Source organism: Ursus americanus, chromosome 25 (genome assembly GCF_024610735.1).
Source record: "Ursus americanus isolate L20-20 chromosome 25, mUrsAme1.1.p, whole genome shotgun sequence".
Classification (NCBI taxonomy): Eukaryota; Metazoa; Chordata; class Mammalia; order Carnivora; family Ursidae; genus Ursus; species Ursus americanus.
The window spans coordinates 32,701,914-32,728,581 of NC_142151.1; the positions used below are offsets into that span (position 1 = coordinate 32,701,914).

General features: G+C 37.9%; 1 protein-coding gene and 1 pseudogene across 1 annotated transcript in view; one reads left to right on the forward strand and one right to left on the reverse strand.

The window, feature by feature from the left end:
• SLC2A13 (solute carrier family 2 member 13) overlaps positions 1–26,668 on the reverse strand; it is a 348,011-nt gene that overhangs the window by 226,798 nt on the left and 94,545 nt on the right. The window lies entirely within an intron of this gene.
• On the forward strand, positions 10,077–11,341 carry LOC123778866 (small ribosomal subunit protein eS1 pseudogene; annotated as a pseudogene).

Below are 26,668 nucleotides of genomic sequence, written 5' to 3' on the forward strand. Positions count from 1 at the left end.
TGGAAGCCTCTCTCCTTGGCTTGTGGAGGCTGCCTTCCCTCTGTGTCTTCACATGGTCTTCCTCTGCAAGCACATCCTGGTGTCTCTTCTTGTCCTCACACGGTCTTTCATCTATGTACGCTCATCCCTGGGTCTCTTCCTCTTCTTCCCGGGACACCAGTCATAGTGGAGTAGGGCCCACCCACATGACCTTTTTTTTTCCCTTAAGATTTTATTTATTTGAGAAAGAGAGAGGCCAAGAGAGGCTGAGAGAGGCCAAGAGAGAGAGAGAGAAGAACATGCATGCACAGGTGGAGAGCAGAGGGAGAGGGACAAGCAGACTCCACACCGAGCGTAGAGCCTGATGCAGGGCTCGATCCCATGATGCTGAGATCATGACCTCAGCCAAAATCAAGAGTCGGATGCTTAACCAACTGAGCCACCCAGGAGCCCCCTGCATGACCCCTTTTAACCTTAATTACCTCTACCCTACCTCCAAATGTAATCATATTCTCAGGTAGTAGAGGTTAAGAGGTTAAGACTTCAAGGTATGAATTTTGGAGGGATACAATTTATCCCATAACATTCCATTTTCACTCAGTCTCTGGACCACTGAAAACCAGGAAATGCTAAAAGGGGAACAAGCTCCAATTGCAGGCTGAAATGCATTCCTCAAGGTTCAAAAGCTCCAGGTCCTCATCAAGAAAGGAAATAATGCAGGAAGGCATAGACATTTAGGAGAAATTATGTTAACATGCATATAAATACCAACATGACTGAGAAGTGTCTTGGACTCACAAACCAAAAGGACAAACACTGGTATGTTCAGTTATTTCCAGAAAGTTTCTGCAACTTTCTGCTGACTTTGGCATTTACTTAACCTGGGCCTTCAACTAAAAGAACCACAGTGCTAAAGTGGCCGCAAATACTGGGGAGGGGAACAGATAACAAGCTATTATGTGATGACTCTGCAAATTTTCTTTCAAAGGGAACTATTAAAAAATCATTAAAAGCAGTTCCTGGGTCTTTCTGACATTGATCTATAATAAAGTCGGTGAACAGACACATTTTCATTGCCTCAGCCCATGCTGTGATCTTGTCTAAAAAGTAACATCACAGAACACTGCCATTAACACACAAAAAAAATCTTAGATTTCTACAGTATTTACCATCCCTAAATATTTTCTTGTTTTACTCTCATAATGATTCGGTGAGATGGAGATAGCAGGAAAAGATGAGGAACATGAAAAAGTGAAGTTAAATGACTTGCCCAAGGTCACAAATTAATAACCAAAGGAATCAAAATAAGAATGAAAGTCTTCTGACATCTAACTCAGCACTCTATTCTTGGGACTTAATGACATTCGGGGTTATTGAAACTATAATCTTACAAAATTCACTTTATTTATTTTAGCACCACTGGGACATAAAAGTCTATAAATAAAATTAGATTTGCTGCAATTCTGTACATAATCACAAAAAGAATTTAGTCTGAAGTAAAAAAGATTCTGGTTTCTTGAACAAATTTAACATTTTTAAGATATCAATCATCTTAAATTTTAGAAGCAAGGTTTTTGTTGAGGCCAAATAACTAGGTAATACAACAGAAGTTCAACGCAAGAAAAAAGATTCCCATAATTAATTATACGAGGCAAAATTTAACCTAGTAGCTAGATGATATTATTAACTAGATAATGTTTAATCTACCACATGTATTTTCCCTAGGCTATAAATATTTCTTCAGCTAACTGAAATTAAGGAGAACTACTGGATAACTAGACTTTAATTAATCATGTTAAAGAAACTAGGCTTATTTTTTTTTTTTAAGATTTATTTATTTTAGAGAGAGAGCAGGCACATGAGCCTGTGAGATGGGGGAGGGGCAGAGGGCAAGGGAGAGAATCTCAAGCTGACTCTCTGCTAAATGTGGAGCCGCATGGGAGGGCTCGATCCCACAATCCTGAGACCCTTACCTGAGCTGAAGTTAAGAGTCGGACGCTTAACCGACTGAGCTACCCAGGTGCCACAAGAAGCTAAGCTTATTTAGCATGAAGGGAAAGTCAACTATTTGAATATCGGGTATGATAAAATGTGTTTTATCGAGTGCTTACTATATGCCAGGCTAAGTACTTCATGTGCATTGTCCCAATCCTCACAAACCACTCTACGAACTGGGTTCTACTTCACATGCATTTTACAAATGAAGAGATAAAAGTAAGGTTAATATACCCAATAACCCATATTGAAAATATGGCAGAGCTGCAATTCACACCCAGCTCTGACTCCAAAGCTTGACCTATTACTCTACTGCATTGATCTCGACCATAAAGAACAAAATACTGCTTATCACAGCTGAAAACAGGTGAAGAAATGGGCCAACAGAGTAACAAATGTAAGTACAATTTCCAAAGAGCATGCACTACGAAACATAAAATGAGTGCAATTTCCTTTAAAAGTCTTAAAAAAAATTATCTTCATTAATTCATTCTTTTATACAACAAAATTGTTGAGCACATGCCACAAATCAGGCACTCTCCTAGGTTCTCAAAACTTCTAGAGTATCACAACAACACAACCCCTTGCTTGAAGGGCTCAAAGCTTCCCAAGGAAGATAAACATATAGGAGAGATTTTAGAAGGCATTAATAACGGTTATGGCATAGACTAGGATTACATAACTACCTTAGGAAGGGGTTTCACAAAGCCATTTTTCACTCTTCTTGCAAGCAAGTGACATAATAACATTATGTTAGTTGAGAAAAGGCAAATTGCTGATGGGCCAAAGTTACGTAGAATACATAACTTTCTGACAGTCAGCCTTGATCCGAGGATAAAATTTATACTATCCAAATAAAAAGTGAATGTCAATTTTATGGGGAGTTATATTTCCAAAAAATTTTAAAGAATGACTTGCATATCCTTCAGAATTTTACTCAAAACACCTTTTTGAAACTGACCTTTAATCATAATATGAAAGAAAGAAATCAAGTTATACTATTTTATAGAATCTGTTGACGAGCAGGCTGCTACATCACAATGTCTGTTCTCTAAGAACCCAGGGAGCAAACTGCATCTCATCTTCCAATACCAAGAAAAGCAGCACTTCTTGCAAACAACTGGTAAACTTTTATCAAAAGAGCATCATAAATGTAGTAAGTGACCATGTTGCCCCTTTCCCCCTGGCTATTAGCATTTTTTTTTATAAAGTTGACACTTTAATTAATTTACATCTACCCCATTACACACATACATACAAGAATTGAAAGAGGCTTTTAGAAATACAGAAAGAAAACACAAATAATCCCCCAAAAATAGTAAGTGTTGAAACATGAGTTAGAGACCCTGGCTCTTCAAGTCTCATGGCTAAGTGACTCAGCAAGTTAGTGATACACATAGAAGAAAAAATGAAACGGGTAAGAGCTTCTAAAAGAATTACATAAGCTTGCAGATAAGCTTATCGAGTATGTCAGATAGAACGTCAGTGACCATCCAATAATGCCCATGCAAGGACATTACTGTCCTCTTACACAAAATACCCATTTGATCACTCATAGATGTTATATAGTACGTTCTTCCAAGGTAAGCCCCTCTACAAGGGCCAACTAGTGACCCCCAACCCCCAGAAACAGAGCCACTGGATAAAATCTGGCATACCCAAGGTCTGGGAAGGTAAGGTGATGTTTCCTTTTGACCTCTGACTGCCTACATATATGCCTAAGTCCTTCTGTCTCCCCATCCTCTTACTGAAGGTGTCATCTTTCCTGATACGGACCAGACACTGATGTGCAGCGGGCTGCTTCAGCCATCAACCATGACTTCCCCACCAACAGGGAAAGCTATCACCACAGAGTTAGTCACAACAGACGTTCTAGCCCTAAGGGTATGGTTATCAACATAGTGACAGAAGACAGGAGGACCTCTTGGGACATGGAAACCGTCTACGGCACAATCATTGAGGACATGCCCCTTGACGTTGCTAACCTCATTTGAGGAGGCTGTTGGGCCCAGCCAGGGTGCAACTGTGGGAGGACCCAGAAGGTGAGAAGGTTCAGGGACAGACACCTATCATACTTTTATTTTTTTTAATGAATGAATGAATATAAATTCTGGGGCAAAACAAAATGTTATATGCAGCACTGATGTAACCCAAAGGAATGTTTCAGTGTCCACAGTTCATTAAAATGGTTTTATTAAAATAAAATTCTATTACGTTTTTCTGAGCAAGTACTGTTACTGAGAACAGAAACGCAACATGTGTATTTGTTAGTGATGCTCAATATTTTTGCATTTTTCTGTCTACTGAGGCACTATCTGCAGATTCATATCTTTATATAGGATTTAAATTCTGTATAAACTACGATATATAAACAGAAATAAAATTATTTCCAAGATTTATGTATTCCACTGCCTGAATGCTACATTTTTAAATAACTGATATTTTAAAATAAAAAGCAACGGAAAACAAGAAAAATCAAATTTTTCATAGATAATTGAAACTACCTAGTTTAAAATCATCTTGTTCACATCTACTCACTCACCTACTTTCAGTTCATGCTCTTCCATCAAAATAAGTTATTTTCAGGGGAAAAAATATGTTGAGCAATCTAAACACTGAAACATTTCAACATGAAATAATACACAGGATAATATTTATTTGCCTTCATTTTATTAACCAACACTCAGAAATATCCATTTCACATTAAATAAACCCCAAGATTGTCGGATGAGTCTCCCCTATTAAATTTATTTTGAGTTGGAATACTTGAAATCTCTGTCAAATATAAATAAAGAATTGACATTTTGATGAGGTAGTCAATCTTACAAATCATAGTAATTCTTACTGTAGAGTGACATCATTGAAAAGTAAACATGTTCTTACAATTTCAAGAGTGAAATGTCTGGAGGCTACTAAGCAAAGAAAGAAATTTTTTATTATTTGTAGCAAGTATTATTATAGTTTCTTTTTGTTATTATCTCTACATTTACTCAAAAACATTAAAGCAATTAACATGTTTCTGGCTTGGAAATAAATTAAATATTTGTTTATTCCATCACTTTATATAGGACAGTATTTTATCTGGAAATCAAGCAAAGGAAATATTACATGTTAAAACCCAGTAAATTTGCTTTTAAAGTGAGTGAACCTCTGATACTAGTTCAAAGACCTCTAAATTCTGACAGCTATTAATACATATCAATCTAACTAGCACTTCTAGTAAGATTTTATTAAAATGTTATTTACCATATATTAGTGAGTTTATTTCTGAGTTCCCTGTTCTGTTCCTTCTATGTGTCTGTTTTTATGCCAATAACACACAGTTTTAATTACTATAACTTTGTCAAGTAGTTTGAAATCAGGGAGCATGATGCCTCCAGTTTTGTTCTATTTCAAAACTGCTTTGGCTATTTGGGATTTGTGTGTGTGTGTGTGTGTGTGTGTGTGTGTGTGTGGTTCCGCACAAATTTTAGGATTATTTGTTCTATTTCCTTGAAAAATGCCATTGGAATTTTGATAGGAGTTGCACAGAATCTACAGATTGCTTTGAGTAGTATGGACATTTTACCAATATTGACTTTTCCAATCTATAAGCAAAGTCTTTCCATTTATTTGCGTCTTCTTCAATTTCTTTTATTAATGTCGTAGAGTTTTCAGCATTCAGGTCTTTCACCGATCCTTGGCTAAATTTATTCCAAGGAATTTTATTACTTTTGATGCAACTGTAAATGGGATTATTTTATCTTTCTGATAGTTTCTTATCAATGTATAGAAACAACAGATTTTTGTGCACTAAGTTTGTAACCTGAAATTTTACTCCATTTGTTTATTAGTTCTCACAGTTTTCTGATGGCGTCTTCAGGCTTTTCTAAATATATCATATTATCTGCAAAGAAGGACAGTTTTGCTAATTCTTTTTCCATTGTGATGCCTTTTATTTCCTTTTCTTGACTAATTGTTCTGTCGAGGACTTTCAATACTATGTTGAACAGAAGTGACAAGAGTAGGCATCCTTGTCTTGTTCCTGATCTTAGAGAAAAGGCTTTTAGCTTTTCATTACTGAGTATGAAATTAGCTGTGGCCTTGTCATATACGCCCTTACTGTATGGAGGTACATTTCCTCCATACCCCTAAGAGTTTTTAATCATAAATGGAAGGTAAATTCTGTCAAATGATTTTTTCTGCATTTTTGAGATGATCATATAATTTTTATCCTTTAATTCGTTAATGTGGTGTAACACATTGACTGATTTGCAGATGTTGAACAATCCTTGCATCCCTGGAATTAAATATCCCACTGGATCATGGTACATAATCCTTTTTAATGCACTGTTGAATTCAGTTGGCTATTATTTTCTTGAGGATCTTTGCCTCTATGTTCTTCAGGCATATTGGCTTGTATTTTCTTTTCCTTTGGTGTCCCTGTCTGGTTTTGGTATCAGGGCAATGTTTTCTTGTTGCTTTTCTGTCTGGATGATATATCCACTGATGTCAGTGGGGTACTAAAACCCCCTACTAGTATTGTATTGCTGTCTATTCCTCCCTTTAAGTCTATTAATATTTGTTTCTGTATATTTAGGTGTTCCTATGTTGGGTACCTAAATATTTATAAATGTTATATCTTCTTGTTGGATTGAGTCCTTTATCATTATGTACCACCCATATTTGTCTAGTACAGTCTTTGTTTTAAAATTTAATTCATCTGATATAACTACTTCAACTTTCTGTTGGTTTCCATTGACATGGAGTATCTTTTCTCTATGCCTTCCCTTTCAGTCTGTGTGTGTCCTTACAACTAAAGTGAGTCGGCTGTGGGCAGCATATGTACACCGGCTTACGACTGTAAGTCCCACAGGACTTTAACCAACAGAGAAAGAATTCTTAATCAGTTACCTTTCCCAGGGCACAGCAGGAAGCAACAGACCCAGGAGCTTAGTCTTCCTGCCTATTGGGTAAATGTTATGGCTGTGGCTTAAGGGGCAGCCTTCTAATTAAACATGCAGCACCTAAGTGCTTACTCTAATCCTTTCCAGGAACCCTGGAGGGCAGGAGCTTTCTTTGTAATCTAGGTCTGCTGTGCTCCAGAGGACCAGTGTCTTCTTGGGAGGGGGGGAGAGCTTTACACAGGGCTAGTGTCCTGGTTTTTACGTCCGGTGCCATGGTTTTTGCAGCCACTGCCCAGGGGACACCCCTTGACTACCAGGCTCTGGTGGCCAGCGAGGCTTGCATTTCTGGGTCCTATGGGATTACAGCAATCGGAAAAATGGCTGTTGGCAGGCTGCCACCCCCAGGGCACTGCACAGACAGCAGAACAAGGCACACCCCCTGTCTTTCTGTGCAGGAGGCCTCAGCTTGTTCTGGAGCTTTGGCCGGAGGGATCGCCTTCAGGTTTGGCATACACCTGGTGGACTACAGAGCTACTCCTAAGGCATGCCGGCTAGGGATGCCATTTTAATGCTCTCCCTCAGTCTTCCTCCAGCTCACCAGTACCATCCATAAAAGAGCTTATACCCTTGTCTAGAACCTCAATTTCTGCTCAATTTTGGCAACTGTCAGCTGGGGAGCACTGCCAGATCACCTGGCTAACAGGGCTTATTAAGCTTGAAGTCCCACAGGAATGTATGTATCAAGCAACTTTAAAAGCTGCTACCTGAGGATCTGGTTTCTACTCAGCCTGAATCTAGGTGCTAAAAATTTCCCCTGAGGAACACTGACAGGTCTTGGCATAGCCTTAACTACTGGGAGCTATTAAAAATATAATAGGTTGCTTGAACAAGCACAAAGGCTTGAGATCAAAGATTTGGGGCAGGCTTGAAAGACAAGGTTCATCCCCTATACAAGGCCACTTCTTCAAGACTGAGGAGAAGTGGTTGTTTTATCTACTCTATTGAAATCGTCAGAGAGTCACGCAAATTGAAAACAAAAACAAAAACCCAGAGGAATATGTTCTAAATGAAAGATCAAGATAAAACTTCAGAAAAGGGGCGCCTGGGTGGCACAGCAGTTAAGCGTCTGCCTTTGGCTCAGGGCGTGATCCCGGCGTTATGGGATCGAGCCCCACATCAGGCTCTTCCGCTACGAGCCTGCTTCTTCCTCTCCCACTCCCCCTGCTTGTGTTCCCTCTCTCGCTGGCTGTCTCTATCTCTGTCGAATAAATAAATAAAATCTTAAAAAAAAAAATTTTCAGAAAAAACCTGAATGAAACAGATAATTTACCTAAAGACTTCAAAGTAATTGTCATAAAGCTGCTCAGCAAACTGGGGAGAAGAATAGATGAACGTAGTGAAAACTTGAACAAAGAGATGCAAAAATGAAGTACCAAACAGAAGTCAGAGCTAAAGAATATAGTAATTGAACTGAAAAACACACTAGAGGGGTTCAGTAGCAGACTAGATGAAGCAGAAGAAAGGATCAGTCAATTGAAAGATGAGGTAGTGAACTCGTTCAATTAGGGTGGTAAAAAGAAAAAATGTGAAGACAGCTGAAGGGATTTATAGGACAACATTACATGGACTAACATTTGCATTATAGAGGTTCCAGAAGGAGAGAGAGGAAAAGGTGCAGAAATCTTGTTTGAAGACATAATGGCTGAAATTTTCCCTAACCTGGGGAAGGAAACTAACCTCCACTTGCAGGAAGCCCAGGAAGTTCCAAACAAGATGAACCCAAAGAGACTTATACCAAGACATATTATAATTAAAACGTCAAAGTTTAAAGAGAAGGAGAGAATACTGAAAGCAGTAAGGGAGAAGAACTTATTATGTACAAGGAATTCCCATAAGAATATCAGATTTTTCAGCAGAAACTTTGCAGACCAGAAAGGAGTGGCATGATATATTCAAAGTGATGAGAGAAAAAAATTCCAATCAAAAATACTCTACCCAGAAGTTATCATTCAGAACTGAAGAGAGACTTCCAGACAAGTGAAAGCTAAAGGAGTTCACCACCACTAAACAGCCTTTACAAGAAATGTTAAAGGGACATCTTTAGGCTGAAAAGAAGGGCACTGATTAGAAACAAGAAAACATACAAAACAATAGATCTCACTACAAAAGTAAATACACGGTAAATGTAGTAGATTAATCACTTGGGATACACAAGTAAAATGCGACATCAAAAATATAAAATATGGAGGAGGGAGAATAAAAACATTGAGTTTTAGAATGGGATCAATCTTAAGTTGTTATTAACTGATAATAGACTGTTAGAGATACAAGTTGTTATATATAAGCCTCATGGTAACCATAAAGCAAAAATCTGTAACGATTTCTCAATAAAGAGAAAAGAACATAAATATACCACTAAGGAAATCATCAAACCACAAGGGAAGAGAGCAAGAGAAGAAAAAAAGGAGAAAAACTACAAAAACAGGAAGTAAACAATGAGCAAAATGGCAATAAGTATATACTATCAAAAATTACTTTAAATGTAAATGGACTAAATAAAATATATACACTGAGGAAAGAAAGCATCCAGGCTGATGACCTGTGCCCCACACCAGGATCTGAGGGCTTGTGGAGAAAGAAAGCTCAAAACAACAGAACATATAACTATTGCAGGGTGTGCCTCTGGACCAGCTGCTGTACTTTAGGGACCCATAGCGGAGTCTACGTTTATGAACCAAAAAAAGAGCTGTAATCTGTAGGCAAAGGCAGGTATCTCCCACCACCACTCCAAACCCCCCCCCCCCAATTTCTACTCCCTGATCTCTGGAACCTTCACACATATGGCCTTCTTTATCTTATTATCTATCATCTTTTTGTTATATTGCATGGCTAAAGAGCCTTCCAGATGTGATTAAGGTTTGGGATCCTAAAATACAGAGATTATCTTGCAGTAGCTAGGTAGATTCAATCTAATCATCTGAGCCCTTAAAAGTAGAGGAAGGCAGAAGTGTCTGAGAGACGTGGCAGAAGATAAGCAAGAGAGATGAGGCAGAAATGAGGGTCAGACAGACTGGAAGGGTGAGCAGGAATCAGCCTGCTTTTGCTGCCTCTGAAGAAGGGGAACCCAAACCATGGAATGCGGGTGACCGCTAGACCATCTAGAAGAGGATGAACTACAGCAAGGAAAGGGGGACCTCAATCTAAAACTACATAGAAATGAATTCTGCCAACAACCTGAATGAACCTGGAAGCACATTCCCCGCCGCCCCCCCGAAGCTCCAGAAAAGAGCCCAAGCTGGCAAACACCTTGATCTTGTTGGCCTTTTGGACATAAGCAAAGAAATCAGCCAAGACAATCTAAAGTCCCAACCTACAGAACCGAGCCATTGTAAATTTGTAGTAATTCGTTACGGCAGCCATAGGAAACTAATATATATCAGTAGCCAGGTGAAACAACCTTTGCAAACTGGACAGGAATCAGAAAGTCCACTGCACTGGCAATGAATTCCACCATGGTAGTCGGCCAATATGATGCCAGTTTTCATCTCACCCCCACTTTACAGTTTGAGTATAGCCCCAAATTCCCTGGAAAATTTAATTGAATTTAATGTTAACTGACACACAGAGGTGAAGGTCAGGGATAATTCCCAAAGTGGTGATACACAGACAAGTAAGGGTTTAAGTGACTCGACCTAAAGAATAAATTCAAACCATGGGCCCTTTTTGCTCTCTGAGCAGCACCATGGCAGTTGGGGAAGAAAAATAAAAGCACCCTATGATAAGTATCAGAATCGGAACCAAGAATAAAGTTAGAACCATTTTCTAAGAAAGAGTGGAATGATGTGAAAGCACCACCTTTGTCAATATAAAAATTTTGGAAAACTACTAGTCACAGGTCTCAGGAAACCAAAATTGATGCGATGGCCTTCAGGGTTTTTGAACTAGCCTTGCTAATCTGCAGAAGATGAATTTAGAAAATTACGATGTTCGAGGCAAAAACTACCTAAGTCTCATGGCATGGATCATGACAAAAGGTGCTCCATGGTCAAAAAAATGGCAGATCATGACTAAAGCTCATGTTGGTATCAAGACTACAGATGGCTACTTATTTAAACTGGGGTTGGTTTTACTTAAAAAACACCACAATCAGATTCAGAAGACCTCTTATGCTCAGCACCAACTCCAGAAGCTGGAAATCATGACTGGAGAGATGCAGACAAATGACTTGATTCCGGACAGCACTGGGAAAGATACAGAAAAGGCATGCCAATCTGTCTTCTCCACTACACTGTCATTATAAAGGCAAAAACGCTGAAGAAGCCCTGCTTGAACTAGGAAAACTCAGGGAGCTTTCCAGTGAAAGTAACAGTTCTGGAAAAGCTACTGGGGATAGGATAGGTGTTAAAGTTGAATGAGCTAAAGGATATGATATGCCAGTCAAGAATCTGCTTAAAATTCAGACTTTTAATGGTGACAAATAAAAAAACTTATATACAAAAAAAATTTTTCTTTTAATAATGTGAATGGGTTTGTAATAAGGAGATTGTAAAGCAAGTCAAATAATTTTAAACGTGTAATGGGAACTCCTCATTAAAACAACTCTGCTGTTGAAATGTCTATAAATTCAGTTTCTCATACATAAAACTTAACTTAAAATGGGGTAAAACTAAACATCGAATCAAATACCTAATTTTTTTTTTCAATTGGGCAGTAACTTTGAAGCAGCTATGCTGGCTCGACCTGAGTCACATCCAAACTTTGAGAAGTCTTAGCATTAATCCAGCCTCCCATTGACATACAAGAAAATGGTGAAAAACTCCAGACCTTTCCGTGGCATTCAGCACACAAATCTATTTTATACCAATCACTGTGCTTGGTCCTCTATAAACTTCATCTCACTTAATCCTCACAATTCAGCAAGACAGGTATCGCTATTCCCATTTTTGCAATTAAAACATTAAGATTAAGAGAAGTTAAGAAATCTGCCCAAGGTGACCCAGGTAATAGGGGACAGAGCTCTTACTCAAAACCTGGTCCATCTCCCTGAGGTGCCTCATCCTCATTCATATGCAAAGTACTTTAGTAGAAATCCTGAAAGGCTATGTATGAGGTGGCAATACTATTCCATCAATTGATTCACCTGTCTTTCTGCCATCCTTTCTCCTTTTCACTGCACGGCCTGTGTGTCTCTCACTGGATTTCAATATATAGTCCCATAAGAAAAGAAAAAAAAATATTTTAGAAAAGTAAAAATGCTTTTGTTAATATTGATACGCCATGTTCAGAACAATTCATCACAGGGGCGCCTGGGTGGCACAGCGGTTAAGCGTCTGCCTTCGGCTCAGGGCGTGATCCCAGGGTCCTGGAATCGAGCCCCACGTCAGGCTCCTCCGCTGTGAGCCTGCTTCTTCCTCTCCCACTCCCCCTGCTTGTGTTCCCTCTCTCGCTGGCTGTCTCTATCTCTGTCGAATAAATAAAATCTTAAAAAAAAAAAAAAAAAAAGAATTGCTTAAATCCTTTAAAAAAAAAAAAAGAACAATTCATCACAAAAACTGGCATTCTTTCTTTTATTATCTTTTGATTAGATGATGCATGTTTTTTAAATCTTCTTAAATGAATGTATTCTCAAAACTGCCTTTTAGAAAGAAAGAGAAAAACAGAAATTAGGTTAAATCCTTAAATCCAGTAGTCTGTACTACCATCCTCTTCCTCTCTTCTTTCTCAGCTGTCCTGTCTCTTCTCTCTTGTCCTTACTGCACGTACATCACCAGCACTATTCAGAGATATCAGAATAAACTCATGTTTAGCTTAATTAAGGTACAAATGGTTACATATGGAAGTATTTACAGACATTTGTATCAACATGAAATTGTATACACACACACATTTCCTTGCTCTCAGTTCAGAGGGCACTTTGAATAAGCAATAACACCCAAATAGCAATGAATACATAAAATAAAAGGAAGTTGGAGAAATGGCTAATTCTAGAATTGGGGCAGGATATATAAAAGATAACTCTAGAGTATTTTGCAGTGCCAGAAAGTAAGGAAATGCTTAAAAAAAAAAAAACCCACAATGATGGAAGAATGTCAAAAGAACATAAGGGTCAACTAAAAGAGCTTCCAGTGTTCAACCCTAAACAACTTATGCAACACTGGATTACAGCCCAATGTATAAAGTAAGTATCCATGAGTCATACAGATGTAAATATGTGATAGAATAAATAAATGGAAGAGAACAGAAATATCTCTCATGCAGAACAATTACAAATAATTTGTGTAGCTACTTATCCTCAAAGTGGTGGAGCATTACTTCCACACCATAAGTAAGGGCCGCACTGAGACTCGTTTCCAAAAAGTAGAGCATAGAACAGGGGTGATGGAAGAGCGACTTGACCGCGGAGAAACCGAACAGTCAGGATCAAAGTCAACGTGAGCAGTGATAAGTTGTGTGGACAGTAGGCACCTCTGACATATGTAATGAAAATGGTCCTTACGGTCTTCCTCCCAAAAAATCATAACCCCAGTTCATGAGAAAAACATCAGATAAATCCCAATTGAGGGACTTCCTACAAAGTATCTGACCAGTTGTTCTTCACATCTGTGAGAGTCGTCAGATTCAAGGAAGGTCTGAGAAACTGTCATGGTCTAGGGGAGCCTAGGTAACACGATGATTAAATGTAATGCAGTATCTTAAGTAGGACCCTGGAAGAGCAAAAAGGTCATTAGGTAAAACTACTGAAATTTGGATAAAGTATGAGGTTTTGTTAACAATAATGTATAAATTCTAGTTCATTAATTCAGCAAAAGCACCATACTAACAAAGGATAGGTAAAACTGGGTGTGGGGCATATAGAATTCTCTGCACTATCTTTGCAATTTTTCTATATATCTAAAAGTATTCTAGAAAAATATTTTTTTTAAAAAAGACAACTGGTAACTCCTAAAAGGCTTTATCAGAAATGTAATTACAGTATGCTGCTTATATTTCTGTAGTAAACCAAATTTACAGAGTCACAATCATGTAAATAGAGATTATAAAATTCATAAGTAAAAGATCTATATTGTGAGGGAGGAAATAGGTATATGAAGCTTATAGTAAAGCATCAAAAAATAAATCCATATTTATCAGCTAAATCCTCATTTTCCATATCCATAACAGATACTGTCTAAAATCAGTAAGAAATAACCACATAAACATATTACACTATATTTGAAGGTGAAAATCTCCTAAGAGAGTAAAGTGTTTGCTCTGTGGAACAAGATAATATAGGTAAGATAGCTTGGACACTGTACTTTTTGTATTAGAAACCTTTCAGACTACTTGATTTATTTAAAAAAAAACAAAACAAAAAAAAAACTTTGGGCATCTGTTGCTTTCATAATTTTTAAAGTTAAAAATTTTAAAAAGAAAAAGAAAAAAATGACTTGAGCAAATTGATTTGCGACTTACAGTAAGATTAAATAATTTGCTATTAGCAGAATCAGAGATAGAAACCATTCTGCATCAGTCCAAGCCCATGGGCTTGACTTTGCTAAACTTTTTCATGTGGCTGAGTAGATAAAATAGTATCACTGTGCTATAGGAAACAATTAGTGAACTGTACGTATTGTTATAACTAAATGCTGATGTAAATTTTCTTTTATTTGAAGAACTTCTTGCTGAAAAGGAATCAGTTACTCTTAACTCTTCTACCTTCCACCTATTTTTTTCCCCAGTTAAATGTCAACATAAAGAAGACCATTAATTAACTGATGAAGTTACTGGTATGGAGGACCACCCATAAAGGAATGAATTTGAGATTTTTGATGTTATTTTATAGGACTTATGTCAACTACTCTAGAAATGTGTGTAGTTGACACAGTACACATCTAAATTATCTTCTCTCAAAGAAAATCTTGTAGCTAATTTTATTAAACAACAGATTGAGCATGGAATTGTTAATTTCAATTTGAAAATGGAAATCATCTCTGCCCAAATCTATCTTATACAAGCAATCTGTAGTTTATACATTTATTACTGACAACTTAGAAGCTGAGTAACAAGGTTTTATCTGTTCTTTTCTCTTCCATTTACAGTTCATCAAAAATTAAACAGAATTACCACATGACCCAGAAATGTCACTTCTGGGAATATACCCAAAAGAGCTAAAACTAGGGACTCAGATATTTCTACACCCATTTTCACAGTAGCATTATTCACAATAGCTAAAAGGTAGAAGCAACACAAGGGCTGACTGAAAGATGAATAGATAAGCAAAATGCAGTATGTGTACATAATACATACATGCACATAAAACAGAGTATTATTCAGCCTTAAAACACAAATTCTGATATATACTACATCATATATGAACCTCAAGAGCACTATGCTAACTGAAATAAACCACTCACAAAAGACAAATACGCTATAATTTCATATATATGCGGTACCTAGACTAGTCAAATTCATAGAGACAGAAAGTGAACAGTGGTTACCAGGGGTTGGGGGGTCAGGGGGAATGAATGGGACGTTATTATTTAATGGGTAGAGTTTCCGTTATGCAACATGAAAAGAGTTCTGGAGAGATGGTGGTGAAGATAGCACGATGTTACGAAGGTACTTAATACTACTGAACGGTAACATTTGAAATGTAAATTTCATGTTGTCTCTTTTACCATAATTGAAAAAAAAATTTTAATTCCAACTTTCCAAGTTAAGTGATCCTTTAGTAAATACTGGTTAACCCTAATTTATCTGTAATCACTTACCATAGTTCAGAATCACCCTTTTGCTAGAAATAAATTAGAATCAGAAATTAGTGGAAAATATGTTTACCTTTTGGCATTTTAAAAAATCGCTGAAGGACTAAAGAAAAAAAAGCCTATGGCTCTGGTATGAAAAAAATCTCTAAATAGAAGTAATTGATTGCTTTATAGTCTAAAGAATAGATGAAGGGAAGAGTCAAATTCATTTGAGGTTTTTCCATGTGGACAACAACAAATTCTTCATCTGGAGATATGACTGCACTTCAACACTGATAATGGGCATCTGAGGGCTCCTAGTAATCCTGAAGGATAGTTTGCAAAGTCTATGTGGGTATGTAGCTGGAAAGGTGGTGGATATGGGGAGCATCTCAAAAAAAAAAAAAAAAAAAACTCAGAAAGTGAGACCCTAAATTAGTGATTCTCAAAGAGTAACACCTAGACCTGAAATGGTTCTCAAAGGACAGCCTGAAAGAGCAGTGTCAGCATCACGGAAAACTTGTTAGAAACACAAACCCCTGGACCCGCCTCAGACCTTAGGACACTGGGCCCAGCGATCTGTATTTTTCTTTCCTTCTTTTTTAAAAAATATTATTTATTTATTTGAGAGCATGAGCCGGGAGGAGGAGAGGGAGAAGCCGACTCCCCGCTGAGCAGAGAGCCCAATGTGGGGTTCGATCCTAGGACCTCGAGATCATGACCTGAGCTGAAGGCAGACACTTAACTGACTGAGCCACTCAGGCGCCTCAATCTGTGTTTTAACAAGCTCTCCCTTCACGTGATTCTTTTTTTTTTAATTTTTTAATTTTTTAATTTAAATTCAATTAATGAACATATATTATTTATTTCAGGGGTACAGGTGATTCTTGCACGTGATTCTGATGCACCCTAAGTAAGAGCCACTGCTCTAAACTACACTGACATGTTACCACCAAAAGCTGTATTTTAAGTCTCCAGTTCTCTACACTGGCTGCACACATTAGCATCACTAGAAACTTCTGAGGTTGGGTCCCAGCTCATAGAGGCTGATTTAAAGATTTTATTTATTTATTTGAGAGAGAGAGAGAGAGAGAGAGAGAGAGAGAGAGAGAGAGGGAGAATATGCAGGCGCAGGGGCAGTGAGCAGAGGGAGAGGGATAAGGAGACTCCCACTGAGCAAGGAGCCCAGAGATCCTGGGATCATGACCTGAGCTCAAGGCAGACCCTTAAGTGACTGAGCCACCCAGGTGTCCCCTCAAAGAGTCTTACTTAATAGATTTTGCTTATTTGTTGGTTTAGATTCCTAGTATTCCAATGTTAGGTCAATGTTATGTCTTTAAATGATTTTATAATCTCACTCAAACAGGGCTAACAATTTAGGAAAGAAAAACACTGTATGAATGTTTTAAGTCTAAAAATACCTTCTTGCCCAATAAACATATATTAATAACTAAAACAACCCTTAGAGTTAGCTAATACTTAAGGAAAATTTAAAATTGAAATTAATAACACAGGACTACAGTAAAACGACAAGGGTTAGACAAGCCTAATGGAAGAAACAGGATAAAAAATTATGTTGCCATAAAGAAATTCTGAAATATAGAAGTTGTAACAGAGTGGTAAGAAAACGGACTTTGCAACTCCGTGAGAGTTTTTGGCTCTGTCATCTATCAGCTCTAACATTTTCATTAATTTCTTTTTTCTTTCCTAAGTCTCCATTTCTCCTTTGTAAAACAGTCAATATTATGAGCCACATGAAAGAGGTGGAAGGATGAAACGAAGCATGTAAAGCACTCAGCACAGTAAATGGCACACAGCTTATGCTCCGTAAGTGTAGACTTTTTACTAAGAAAATCATATTAAAATGAAAATATAGTAACAGAACAATGAATACATTCTAGGAGTCTGGTAAAATGTCTTTCTGATATTCTAAGCTAAGAAAAAAGAAAGTATTAAGACAATAAAATACTGTGAATGGAGGGGGAAGTTCTCCAGAGCTTATGTGTAGGAAGCAAATACAGTTAGGTATAGACACTTCACCCGCCCCTTACCCTGTCTGTGGAAGCAATCAGCGGTTCAGGCTCTTTAGAAAAGTACTTCGCATGAGTTATAACCCATGCCCATCTTGTCTGCTAGACAGCACTCGAATGTGGATAACAGACTCTTATTCTCTTAGATGCCAAGATCATATTCTTAATGTCTTCATTAAGTTAATCACTAATAATGAAAAGAAATTCCCATCGGAGTATCTGTAATGTTAGCAGATGCACACCTACTTCTGATTTTTCAAGTCTGCGGCAGTGGGTCATGAATCAGTTTACTTATTCATAAGGAAGATGAGCCAAATCTTCTAATGAGCAAATGGACATGTGTATCCCACTATTCATTTACTTTCCTTTTTGCTAAACCTGACTCAATATAAGAATTTTTTGAAACTACTGAACCCACTCCCACCCCCCCCCCATGTGGCTGAGAAGTGGCCAGTGTGCAGGTTCACAAGAACATGCTGGGGGCAGGGGTGGGGGGACAGGGGGAAGTCATTTGTTCACTTGCTATTAGAAACAGCTGATAGAATTACTGATAATTTTCACTTTCTTAATAATTTAGGTTTTTCTTCATACTTTCCAAAATAAGCATGTATTACTTTCAAAATGTGAAAATTTTAAGCATAGGGCGTTACTTGATAACAAAAAGTCAACAGTTCATGAATAAATGAAAATAAAAGAATAAATGCCCTGAAGCTTGCTAAGTTCTTTTGACTACTTAAAAAAAATAAAAGCATACAAAATTAACTGTGATTATCTACCACAAAACTAATTTATCTACAATTAAGCCTGAAAGCAATTGGAGGTTTTTTTTTTAAAGCATTATTAAAATTAAGCATAACTCTAGAAAGGAGACTGACATGATTTTTAGATGGTGGGAAAGAGATCACCTTAACATAGTATGTTAAAGAGTACACATGGTTCTAAAGAGGTAAGCTGTATTTTGAATTCTTAATTCCACTGCAGCCTAAGAGGGTAATGGGAAATGTTACTTAACTTCTCTATCAATTTTTACAACTATAAAAAATGAGAATATCAATTTCTTAAGCTTGCTGTAAGAATTAAAGGAAGGGTCCCTGGGTAGCTCAGTAGGTTAAGCATCCGACTCTTGATCTCAGTGTCATGAGTTCAAGCCCTGTATTGTGCTCCATGTTGGGCGGGGAGCTTACTTAAAAAAAAAAAAAACTAAAGGGAAAAAATACGGGTACAGCTCCTCACATTCAGAAGCCATTAAATGAGAGTGGTATAATTATTCAAGCAAAGAAACCTTGTCTAAATAAGGAAGATAGGCGGGAAGTGATCAGCCCTAAAGTTTTCTACTATACAAGTGAGACTTACTTACTTTACATTTATCACACACAGTGGGATTTACAGGAAAACTTAAGATTTTAAATCTAAGCCTCTTCCACTTGTCAGGAATCAAATAGTATCCAAAGACCTAAGGTGTTATACCAATATAGTTATAATTCTAAAAGAAGCAGTCACCCAAAACATTTAATAAAGTATTTTAATAAATTTTTTAAAAATTTTAGAATATACTAACACACCTGCTAAAATAATTCCTTATGAAGATAACACATTCTGTTCTTTGAAACTTTGTTATAAAAGTAAAAGCAATAGAGGATCCAAAAGGATTTTACTAAAATAGCAGAAGCAGGAGAGGTTGCAGAGGAAGCTCTAGGGGAAAAATACTAAATATTAAGAGTATAGAGAAAAGAATCCTTCCCATCATAGACTGACATCTAAGATACCTTCAATGTCAAAAAGGTTTGATTGATTCTATGACTTCTGTCCTATATACTATGTAGTTTAGAAAGAACCTACCATGGAAACAAATCCATGCAAATCCTGCAATGCTAGGATATGGATGGCCTGCAATTCTACTTCTAGGACCTTAAAGGAGAAACATAGGTACAAGAGTCATTACACACTGAGGGCAAAAAACTTAATGCCCCCTGACAGAGAAGCAGATCAATAAAATGCGACATATTCGTATCTGGAATATCACATAGCAGCTAAAAGGATGAACTAGACTTATATAAGATCTGATTCAAATGACTCAACCTGACTACAGAAAGCAAACAAGTAACTAAATAATACATGAAGTACGATACCACAACTAGAGAAAATCTGTCTAGTTGTGTGTGTGTGTGTGTGTGTGTGTGTGTGTGTGTGTCTGGAAGGATACATTCCAAGTCCATCTGACACGGACCAAGAGGAATTTAGCTTTATCTGTAATGTTCTCACCTTTTAAAGGGAGGCAGGACTTATATATAACTTGCTGAGCTACTCCAAAAAGAAATGATGATGTCTTCCATCATAAATGTTGAATCCTTTCTTTTACTAGCCAAGCAAGATGTTTATGGCTATAAATTGCTGGGATACTATCTGCAAAAATGTGATAGAAAATGGAAAATACAGAGTATTTATGAATGTTAACAAAAAATGGAAAGGGTTAATTTATATTAAAGGGGGATCTACTTTTCTTTCTTTTCTTCTTTTTTTTTTTAAACAACGTCGGGATTGAAACCTCCAGAAGTCAGCTCTCAGGTCTGACTCAGGGACAAGATAATACCATGCTAAAAAGCCATCCTGAAATCATGCAGACTGACAAATGTCTCTCACTTCAGCTCTCACAGAATTGTGAAGTTAAGTGACTTAGCTACACTTCTGAATTTTCTATTTATACTTATTTAATTCTGAAACACTGTGACACATTACCTCTAATCTATATAGCCACATGGAAAATTCAAGGGAGAAAATACATGAACTAAAAAGGAAGCAAATTACTCTTCAACACTTCAGTACTGAATCTGGCAAGAGACCGACCTTATGTTGGTGTTTGTGGAATTGAGAACTAAAGGAGTATCTTCTTAAGATACAAGGTGGTGTTAAGCCAGGAAAATTATTCATAGGCTTCACTGAGCTGTTTGGCTCCACAGTGATAAAAACAGAATATCTAATTATGTCCTTCTTAGTTTCTTATAAGGAAAATACAGTAGAAGCACTGCTGTCCAATCCACTGATTATTGGGAAAGTCCTCTAAAGTTACACTCCTGAATCCAACAATTTGTATCATCCTAAAATATATGAAGAGCTTCCACTCTGCAATACTGTAATGTAAGACACAACCTTTCCTCGGAGCATGAATCAGCTAGCTAAAATATTGTCTTTCTTGCAAAAACCACAGATGTAATTGTCTATAATCTCCATAAAGAACAGTGAAAACTTGAGAGTTATGCAAATTCAGCACAGAATCTAAACTTTAATGATTCTCTCCCAAATCCTTCAGAATCACCTTGCCTACAGTTAATTCAAGAGCAACCTTCTTCAGTGACACCTTTAGTGAATCTTTTCGAAGCACGCAACTTAGATTTTCACTGAAATCTTTCTCGTTTTTAGTATTTTTCTTTTCCTAAGGTTCTGTAGTAGTTGATTATATTGCATAATTACAGCAACCAGCACAACGGCATCAACAGACCTGGGAACACAGACAGCACAACAGGTGTCAGACGTACAAGGGCATCATGGAAAGTCATCCATCACCTGTGAGTGTGGTCTGCTTTAGAGAAGGTTTTAAGAGGGTAAGGCGGCTGCCAGTTAATTGGGTAAGAGTGAGAAGTAGAAGTGCCTTAGGAAAGCATCTTTGCATTGCACCTCGTGCAAATGTTAGATTACATTTATTAATCACCAGATCTGTTCTTTAGTCTGCATACGATAAGGAATACAACAACCTAAGATCCAGGCTGCACCCGCTGGTTCAACAAACACTGAGTAACTTCCCTTGGCCAGTACCAAGTGTTGGAGACACAAATAATGGGTTATGCAGGATTTCTCAACAACAGCAGTGTTGAAATTTAGGGCCCCCAAATTCTTTGTTGTGGGGACTATCCTGTGCCTTTGTAGGATTAAACATCCTATTACCCTCTAGATGCTGGTAGCACCTTCCCCTGAGCTGGGACAACGAACAGTCTTTGGACATTGGTAAATGTCCACTAGGGGGCACAATTGCTCCTGATTGAGAACCACTGAGTGAGGCTGGAGCAGGAGCTTTCAGCACCTAGTAAACTTCGTCGGAACTCAAGAGAATTTCGTATGTTTGGATCCATCAACACATTGGTTGCCTTGTTTGAAATTCAGAAGTAACCTGTGAATGGCCAGAACTGGCTACATGATTCATCGGGCCATAGTGAAGGACATAATGAGAATGTGGGCCCCTCATTCAAAAATCTCTAAGAATTTCAAGACCGTGACCGCAAAGCATTAAGCCAAGCACAGGGCCATGGGCTACTGCAGAAGGTACACACCCAGTAAGCCACCCTGCCAATGGTACCAGCCATAGGCAGGGCAGGAGTACTAATAACCTGAAATTCCAGGTGCTCTTTCTACTAAATTCAGAGTCACTTTAATACCTATTACATCTCAATGAGTCAAGAGGTTTTAGTATTTCTGGTCTCTAGTTATTCTTCATCACATTTTTCTTGTCACTAATAGTACCAATACATAGAAAAAAATGTTGCACATAATAATGAATTAACTTTTCACCTCAATTTTTAAAAAATCAGACTTTCAACACAAACCTACTAAATTAGATTGACAGTTCAAATTACAGGACCATGAAATCATTTGCGCTTTATTAAAAACAAAACCATGAGGAGTTTATTATGTTTTATTAGTAGCATCTGTCTCCCGTCTTGAATGCTAAAGAAGACATTAATGATGTTCTTTTGCCATTTGGGAACAGACACTCTCTCCTCAAAAATTAGCTTTGGCAATGGATTCTTTAAATTATCCTTGCCATTTGCCAACTCTTTTTTTGACTCCAGGTGTGGAAATTAGCATTGTGTTTATAGTATGATCAAGGGAGATATAACCACTTAGTATAAAATGTCAGAATGTGTGTGGCTTGAAGTGATGTTTATATTTTTCTACTGCAGGTGTGTGACCACCATGAACCTAAAATCTAGCTCTACTATCATGGTTTGGTCTTACCTGCTAAAGATCACTCCGGCACCCTTGACTCTCTTATTTCTTTTCCTTTGCCTGTTATAACATTCTTCCAAATGTAAACAAACAAGATAACGTGACAGATAAGGCTGCTTCCAAACACAAGTAGCTGGTTAGTACTTCGGTTCAGTCATGTTCAAAGGAACAAATCACAAGCTTCCCAACAAGCGTTTGGAATCCAATTTCACGATCCCAGAACAGAGAGTGCCCCAGGACATCCCTCTTCACCAGTGGAAGACAGTGCACCTCTGAAACGGAGGCTGAATGACAATGCTATTAGGAGCACTTGCTGGGGAACGTCTGACAGATGTCGCTTCTAATTCTGTGCTTTCCAGTTTCTAAGTTCAAAGGTGTTGATAAGAAAAATTCCCTCTAAAGAGATTTCCATGATCCCTCAGACATAAGGAGACACTACCAAAATATGGAATGGCAGCTACAGTTAAAAAAAAAAAGTTTTTAAAACTTATATAAATCAAAAGAAATAGACAAAGGATAGCTTTTTTTTTTTTTTAAGATTTTATTTATTTATTCGACAGGATAGAGACGGCCAGCGAGAGAGGGAACACAAGCAGGGGGAGTGGGAGAGGAAGAAGCAGGCTCATAGCGGAGGAGCCTGATGTGGGGCTCGATCCCATAACGCCGGGATCACGCCCTGAGCCAAAGGCAGACGCTCAACTGCTGTGCCACCCAGGCGCCCCGACAAAGGATAGCTTCTAAGAAACTGTTTGTAAAGAGGGTAGCCCAAATCATCAAGTGTTTTTACTAAATAATGGGGAAACAAATGTGAGTAAAATAAACCGTTACCTATAAAGGCTGAGTGAGGTCTGAACTTCACAACAGAGTGGAAAGGGACGGATTAATGCTTTTTGGAGCAGAGAATCCCGTTTCTCACCCTCTTCGCCATGCTTAGAATGTCGTAGACAATCAAGAAACATTTACTGAGTGAATGAAATCAGTTAACACCTCAAATAATGTGAGGGAAAAGAAGATGCTTTTTAAGAAATATAGAATAAACTGACACATAGTGGATTAGAATCTGATTTCTCATTCCTTATATGAAATCTACTTTTAAAATAGCAGACAGTGTGCAAGTTAATTACTTTTAGCACACCCTTGGTTATTTTGTTGGTAGGCTAACCGTGATAATAATTAATACTTTTACAGAGCTTATAATGTGCCAGACACTCTTCTCGTAGCTTTACACATTAACTCATTCAATCTTCCAAATAATTCTTTGAGACAGACTATAGTTATAAGTATCTGCATGTTACAAGAGAGGAGAGTGAAGCACAAAGAGGTCAACTCAATTGCCTAAAGTTGCACAAGCTGTGATTAAAACCCAGAGAATCTGTTTCTAGAGTCCATGGTCTTAACCTCTTTACTATGTCACACGCAGAAAGAAAACGACAGGATAAAAAACTGTATGATGAAAAGTACCACCTTCCTATTCTTACTCGTAACGAGTATGTCATAATTTCACAAATCTAGGGAAAATTAAACTCTTTTTTTATGCTGCCAATACAATATAAGGTTGTCCTTTGCCCAACGTAAAGCAAAACAGATGAATGAATGGTTTGTTTTTGCCATATAGGGGAAGGGTTAAAGATCTTTTTGTTTTTTATTATTGTCTGTGACTTCTTTTTCTTCTTTTCACACCTTTTCAACAGTCTTTCCCAAACTCCCCTAAAAGGAATTATAGCAAAAACATGTGCGTTTTATCCTCAGCCCTAATTCATGGAGACCATTTTGCACTGCAGCTTCTTCTCTGAAAGTGGCCGCTGTAAACAGACACTGAGGCAAAAACAGAACCCTGTGGAACTTCCCAAGTACATCAGCTGAGACAGTCGGTCTCTCCTCCCGCTCAGCCTGCCTGGTCTCCGGGGAACTGCTGACACATTCAGAGTGCCTAACAAAAGAGAATATTATACGGAAATACGGTGTTCAAAGGAAATATCTTCATGTTTTATGTTTAACCCTTATAAAATTAAGAAAACCGGTGAGAGTCTTCCTGAAATAGCTACAAGGGTAGCTGTGGCCACCAAAATTTCTCTCTTCATAATTGCGACCTGTGTCCTTAAAGCCACCATCGATTCCCACAGAAATTAAAGCAGGCAGCTCTCTAGACTAAAATGCTGAATTTATAGCCAACACCTACGTCAGAAACCCTGTAAATCTGTGCAACTTGCAAAGTATAAACCTTAAGAGACTGACTAGGAGGTTACAGATAAAGATGGTAATCCAACAATGAATAATTACAAAAAGTTACCAGAAACCGTTACATCTTACAACTACCTTCCAAGACAGCATTATCTCCTTCTTAGAGAGAATACTGAGGTCAGCTATGTTAAGTGACTTACCTAAAGGCCCACAGCATCACAGCCTGGCTTTGAACCCACTCAAGGCTGTCTTTTTGCAAAGCTGATCGCACTGTATTATGTAAAAACTCATTATCCTAAACCCATAACAGTAAGCCACTCAGACATTTTATTCATACAAATATACATATAATTACATAATGAAAATTTTAAAATGAAAATATCATTTGACTATGGGCATGTTCTTCGGGGCTTATTTCACTCATCTATGAAACAAAAGATGAGGAATTCACTTTTAACGAGCTCTTATTGTCTGTAGCCCCAAAGCACCAGACATTGTACATACTCTGTCCCATTCATGCCTCATAATGATGGTGTGGGACAGACTTCAGGACCTGACTTCACAGCCAGAGACTTAAAACTTAGTCAGAAAATTGAATAACTTGCTCATGATTACACAGATAGCAATTAATCAGGCTTGTATTTAAACAGACACAAATAATTTCGAGAGAAAATGCAGTCTACTGAGACATACAACATATATATCTAGAACATATCTATACTCAAACATTATATAACGCCAATTTCCTGTTTTATTATTCAGGTGGTTTTTTTTATTTGTTTGTTTTTTGTTTCTTTTAAAGATTTTATTTATTTATTTATTTATTTATTTATTTATTTTTTTTTTTTTTTTTATTTGACAGAGATAGAGACAGTCAGCAAGAGAGGGAACACAAGCAGGGGGAGTGGGAGAGGAAGAAGCCGGCTCATAGCGGAGGAGCCCGATGTGGGGCTCGATCCCAGAACGCCGGGATCACGCCTTGAGCTTAACCGCTGTGCCACCCAGGCGCCCCTATTATTCAGGTGTTTGATTATATCTGTCTAGATTATAAAAGCTCCTGGAGACAGGAAACTTTGTTCTTAAAAACTTCATTTAGGGGGGTGCCTGGGTGGCGCAGTCGTTAAGCGTCTGCCTTCGGCTCAGGGCGTGATCCCGGCGTTGTGAGATCAAGCCCCACATCAGGATCCTCTGCTGTGAGCCTGCTTCTTCCTCTCCCACTCCCCTGCTTGTGTTCCCTCTCTCACTGGCTGTCTCTGTCAAATAAATAAATAAAATCTTTAAAAAAAAAAAAAAAAAAAAAACTTCATTTAGGGGCACCTGGGTGGCTCAGTCAGTTAAGCATCTGCCTTTGGCTCAGGTCATGATCCCAAGCATAGGGCTCCCTGCTCTACGGGGAGTCAGCGTCTCCCTCTGCCTCTGCCTCTGCCCATTTGTGCTCTCTCGCTCTCTCTCAAATAAATTAAAATATCTTAAAAAAAAAAAAAACCCAACTTTGTATGTATTACATGGCATTTAATACTGTAACATCCAAGTAGTAAACTCCTGATAAACGTATGTCAAATAATGGATGAATACGCATGTCTGGCCCAGAGATAAGCAAAATTCACCAAAGCAAAAACTCACCTAATGTGAGTATCTGCCAATTAAGTGCCAAGAACAAAACGCTAACCTCTATGGCAATCTCTAGCTCCCATAAATTTACCTAAGTAGGGAAACCATTTCTCTCTTTTGTAAAAGGGGAAGATTCTACAACTCAGTAAACTGTAACACACCAACACATCAAGTTGAGAGTAAATCTAAGAATTCCATAAAAATACTGCATTTGAGGGGCGCCTGGGTGGCACAGCAGTTAAGCGTCTGCCTTCGGCTCAGGGCG